The sequence below is a fragment of the Octopus bimaculoides genome, chromosome 2 (genome assembly GCF_001194135.2).
Source record: "Octopus bimaculoides isolate UCB-OBI-ISO-001 chromosome 2, ASM119413v2, whole genome shotgun sequence".
Lineage (NCBI taxonomy): Eukaryota > Metazoa > Mollusca > Cephalopoda > Octopoda > Octopodidae > Octopus > Octopus bimaculoides.
In genome coordinates, this window is record NC_068982.1 from 38,676,072 (window position 1) to 38,681,556 (window position 5,485).

Below are 5,485 nucleotides of genomic sequence, written 5' to 3' on the forward strand. Positions count from 1 at the left end.
AAGCCAGTCCAGGGGCACTGGCAACGATCTTACTTGGCTTGCCGGGTCTTCTCACGCACAGCCCATTTCCAAAGGTCTCGGTCCGTAGTCATCGCCTCGGTGAGGCCCAATGTACGAAGGTCTTGCCTCACCACCTCAGCCCAGGTCTTCCTGGGCCTACCTCTTCCACGGGTTCCCTCAACTGTTAGGGTGTGGCACTTTTTCACGCAGCTATCCTCCTCCATTCTCACCACATGTCCATACCAGCGCAATCGTCTCTCTTGCACGCCACAACTGATGCTTCTAATGTTCAGCTTTTCTCTCAAGATACTTACACTCTGACGGGTATTCACATTGACATTACACATCCAGCGGAGCATATGTAAACAATTAATGATGGAAAAGGTATATTTATTATACTTTGAATCAATCATGTGTAATCTGTCACCCGTGGGACTTTATGAATGAAATGAGTGTAAGACAGAAGTCCCCTAGGACAAAAGCTCCTTGGTCAAAAGCTCCATAGTTAAAGTGTGAAAGAGGACAAAAGTCCCATGGTTATATTTTTTGATTATTTTTTCGTTTTTTTCTTCACTTTTTACTTGTTTCAGTCATTAGACTGAGGCCATGCTGAGGCACCACCTTGAAGAATTCTTAGTCAAATGTCACGATCCCAGAATTTTTTTAATGATTTTCAACAAGCCACGAAGTTAAGCCTAAAAGGTATCTCCACATGCTAGAAATAACAGCCAAATCTCTTGAAATTTTTTCATAATCTCCTTGGTTTTTTTTTTATTTTGTAGAAACCTTTCCTCGGCTGTTGTAGGTCTAACAGAATTATGGCACCAAAAGCTAGTCATTCAAACATACTTCTTATCATTTTTATGTTTCTACACACTTCTTGAAGTAAATGCTTTCCCTTTTGTTAGAATTCAGACATGTACATTGAGTAGTAAAGAGTCTTGTGTTCTGTTAATTTATAATTGATGTTACAGTTGATTTATTGGCACTACTTAGATACAAAGGTCCCGATGCATCTACGTAACAATATGAAGGGGAGGGTTAGCTTTAGGGTTAGGGTGTCATTATACATCCACACAACTTACATTTGAAATGTTTTGTATGTAACACCTGTATTTACGTAATACCTCTGTATTTAAGTAGTACTGTTAAGGGACCTCTATATTTAAGTAGTACCAATTTATTTTCATTTTCAAACTTTACAATTATTCTAAAAACGTGGAAAATAATTGAAACATATGCAATATACTATTTGTGAGGGGCATAGATTTTTGACACCATTTTTTGATCGAATATATTTTGTTTACTTAAAAACTAGAATTTTGGAAAATAATTTTTTTTCACAGCCGTGATTTCCGTTTTTGTCAATGTGAAATTATTAAAAAAAAATTTGTAAGATTTGGCTGTTATTTCTAGCATGTGGAGAGACTTTCTAGGCTTAACTTTATGAGTTGGTTGAAAATCACCCAAAAAAGATTCTGGGATTGATACATTCGACTAAAAATTCCTCAAGGCGGTGTCCCAGCATGGCCGCAGTCCAGTGACTGAAACAAGTGAAAAGAGTTTTAGAGAATAAAAAAAAATAACCAAAAAATATAACCGTGTGGTGGAGGGGTTATAAAAAAATTTCGAGAGATTTAGCTGTTATTTCTAGCATGTCGAGAGACCTAGGCTTAACTTCATTCACTGGTTGGAAATCATCTAAAGAAATTTTGGGGTCGATATAATCGCCTAAACATTCCTCAAGGTGGTGTCCCAGCATGGCCGCAGTCTAATGACTGCAACAAGTAAAAAGAAAAACAAAAATGAATTATATCACAGGAGTGGTTTTCATCAAGCTTAAAAAAAAAAATTCTGGATTCCACACAGCCATCTAAAAATTATTCTCCCCACCATGGCCGGCTGCAGTCTTATAACAGCAACAAGTAAAAGAAAATCTTGGAGGCGATACATTCAACTAAAAATTCTAAAAACGAAAAAATAACCGAAAAATACAACCGTGGGGCTTTTGACCGGATCCCGAATGAAACACCTAAAAAAATTACATAGAATTTTTTTTTTTTTTTTAGTAGTGCGACTAGCCCGCTTCTAGTAAAAGGTCGCCTGTGCATGATTTGAATCATAGACTAACTACATGTGAAAATATGTTTAAAGAAGTGAGTGGCTGAATGGTTGTGCTGTTAAAACTATAGTTATGGAATTGAAATGAAACCTGTAGGACTTCATTTCAATTCTACTGCAAGCATTTGAGTATTAGGGTGTCTAAATTTCAGGGTTATGTAGAAAATCATGGGTAACCTCTCGCCCGTGGGGCTTTCCGAATGGGACCTCACTTCAATTCTCCTACATGCATTTAATTGAGTATTAGGGTGTTTAAGTTACCGAATTATATAGAAAACCATTTAGAAATGAGCTACATTAGAAAAATAAACAAGTAAATGAGTGGAAATTTTACCGGCGAGTGTGTTAAATTATACGAATTCTAAATAGAAAGTAAATACATTGCTTTGGGGTTTACAAATTTTGATGAGTGATTTAATTTATTTAATTCTTTGAACACTAATTAGCAAATTAGTGAAGGATCTTTAAGAGAAAATATCTCGTTTCTGGATTTTCTCATTAAACATTTTCTCCGCTGATTCCACTTACAAATCTTTAAAAAACATAAACATGGTTTCTGTTGCAAGATCTACTCTCTTGTATAAACTACAACAGGAGTCCCCAACCACCGGGCTATGGATCATTTGGTACTGGGCCGCACAGAAAGAATAAATTATATATATATGATGTAATTATATTATGATATAATTAAATTATATATTATGCACTTTATTGTGTTTGTTATGCGCGTGATCTCCAGGTCCGTAGAAAAAATGCCTTGTATGAAACCAGTCTGTGATGTGAGAAAAGGTTAGGGACCATGGATAAAACGAGGTGAGTTGAAAAACACAGTTAAGTTTGTGTTATCATGCTTGAAACATAACGAGAAAAACAATATCTAATAAATAATATTTAGGCAGTGATGAGAAGAAAATAATAATTTAGTTAGCGATATCATTTTAATATAATCTAAAGGTAAATTGTTCCGTTTATGTGAGTAAGAAAAATGTAAAATGTGTTTTACTTTACTTTGGAAATCAATCGAAATGGCACGTGAAAGGTCAATCTAAGGAATGGGTGATAACTGCAGACATATTTTGCGGTTATTAGACGTAATCAGCGAAGCAAAACAAGTTCCATTAGCGACTTTGCCTTTCATCGTTTCGAAGTATCAGTGAAACACTGGTACAAGTGAAACACTGAGGTCGATGTAAGTACCAGTGAAACATTGAGGCCGATATAATTGACTAGTCTCCACCCACTAAATTTCAGGCCTTGTGCCTTTAGTAGAAAACATGTTTGAAAAAAATGCTGAAAGGTATACATTGCAATCGCATTTTTGTGGCTGATTGATTGTTTGGTGATAGATAGATAGATAGATAGGAAATTCTTACTTGTTAACTGTCAAAAGTAGCGAATTAGTTAGACTGACAGATAACATGCTTTGGAATATGTAAATAAGTGTTCCTTTACTTTTCAGTTTAGATCCCGCCCTCGATGACTTTGGCCTGGAGTCGATACAACCAATTGGTCCGTTTCCTCAGAAATTCGGCCTTGTAATAGATTGAAATTAAAATTAAAAAAATTGCTATTAACGAAAAGGAAATGAGATTCGTTGATGTCTGGCTCTTTGTTCCTGTTAATCCACTTAATATAAGTAACCGAATTTTTTAATAGTTTAAGAGATTACGTTATAAAAAACCAGTTAGTTTCCCCCCCATCCCCCATAATAAATGTGGTTCAGTCCAATACATGACACCTTCTATTATAGCTCCGGGATTTGGTTGATGGAAACTGAATGCAACTCATTGTATATAGTCTTTTCTTCGTTTGTTTCAGTCATTTGACTGCGGCCATGCTGGAGCACTGCTTTTAGTCGAACAAATCGGTGTCACTAAGTTACGGGGATGTTAAGCGATGGTGGGGAACAAACACAGACACAAACAAATACATATATACGACAGGCTTCTTTCACTTTCTGTCTACCAAATCTACTCTCAAGGCTTTGGTCAGCTCGAGGCTGTAATAGAAGGACACTTGCCCAAGGTGTCACGCAGTAGGACTGAACCCGGAAGTTTCGAAATACAAAGCGGAAAATGTGGAAATAAGAAAATAAACATTTTATTTCTTCTTTTAAGATTTGCATCTTTATTCTTCGAAATAATTTTTTAAAGGTTATACTAGTAAGGGCTGCGAAAAAAGCTTGCCCGAAGCGCCAGCAGGTCCAACATTTCATTTCATGAGGTTACTCCACGAATGTGGTATCCAGTACTACGATCTTCCTTACTGCGCCCTTCGAATCATTAGAATTCACTCCCACTCTAAGCTCATGAAGAACGAGCTTATTCAATTTTACAGTGATGCAGTGGGACCAGGTCGCAGTTGGTGCTACGAAATTTTGGCATCAAATTAAAAAAAAGAATGTTGACAGTTTTTGTGTGTTTTTGATTGGCTACTTTCACGCTGTAACTGTTTTAGTTTCAATATAGTCTCAGATCCAATCACTTTGCCACCCCTAATTTTACAGGTTTTGGAAACAGGTTTTCTGAAACTTGTTGTTGGCTCTCCGTCGCTTACGACGTCGAGGGTTCCAGTTGATCCGATCAACGGAACAGCCTGCTCGTGAAATTAACATGTAAGTGGCTGAGCACTCCACAGACACGTAGTTCTCGAGGATATTCAGCGTGAAACAGTATGACAAGGCTGACCCTTTGAATTACAGGCACAACAGAAACAGGAAGTTAGAGTGAGAGAAAGTTGTGGTGGAAGAGTACAGCAGGGTTCGCCACCATCCCCTGCCGGAGCCTCGTGGAGCTTTAAACACTCACAACGTCCGGTTTGGGAATCGAAACCGCGATCCTATTACCGCGAGTCCGCTGCCCTAACCACTGGGCCATTGCGCCTCCACTTTCTGAAACTATACCTGTTCAAAGTGGATTATTATTATTATTTTTTGCTGTTCGTGTTCCTTAAGAGTGTGTGATTCTAGGGATATCTGGTTGCGATTTCTCGTACATCGCACAACCGCGTAGATAGCAGGCATGGACAAACTTTTTCGAGAAATGGGCCTCAAGGGACATGGCTCATCATCAAACCAACCGCACTATTAAAAAAAAAAAAAAAAAAAGGTAATTTTTCATTAGGTGTGCCGCTTAGAAACTCCCGCAGACTGTAGCTTGCCCACGATAAGCGTAAAGGTTTCCTTGTGATGTAAACAACACAAATAAATTCAACAACTACAATATTGAAAAGAATAACTGTACAAAAATTTTAATTGCAATAAACATCCCCGAGAACCAGCTCACCACACACGTCTAAAATAAAAATCGACTAATAAGAAAAATACCACGACCGCCAAACAAAGGAGTAACAAGCTTGACAAAGT

General features: G+C 37.5%; 1 protein-coding gene across 2 annotated transcripts in view; it reads right to left on the reverse strand.

Moving 5' to 3' along the window:
* Positions 1–5,485, reverse strand: part of LOC106875780 (monocarboxylate transporter 13) — a 34,640-nt gene that overhangs the window by 25,960 nt on the left and 3,195 nt on the right. Inside the window, exon 1 of one of the 2 annotated variants that reach the window (XM_014924042.2) lies at positions 3,130–3,372. The exons of the other annotated variant lie outside the window; for it this stretch is intronic. The gene's annotated coding sequence lies outside the window, so the exon portion shown is untranslated. Of the gene's footprint in view, positions 1–3,129; positions 3,373–5,485 lie in introns of those variants that run through there. 2 annotated transcript variants of the gene reach the window in all.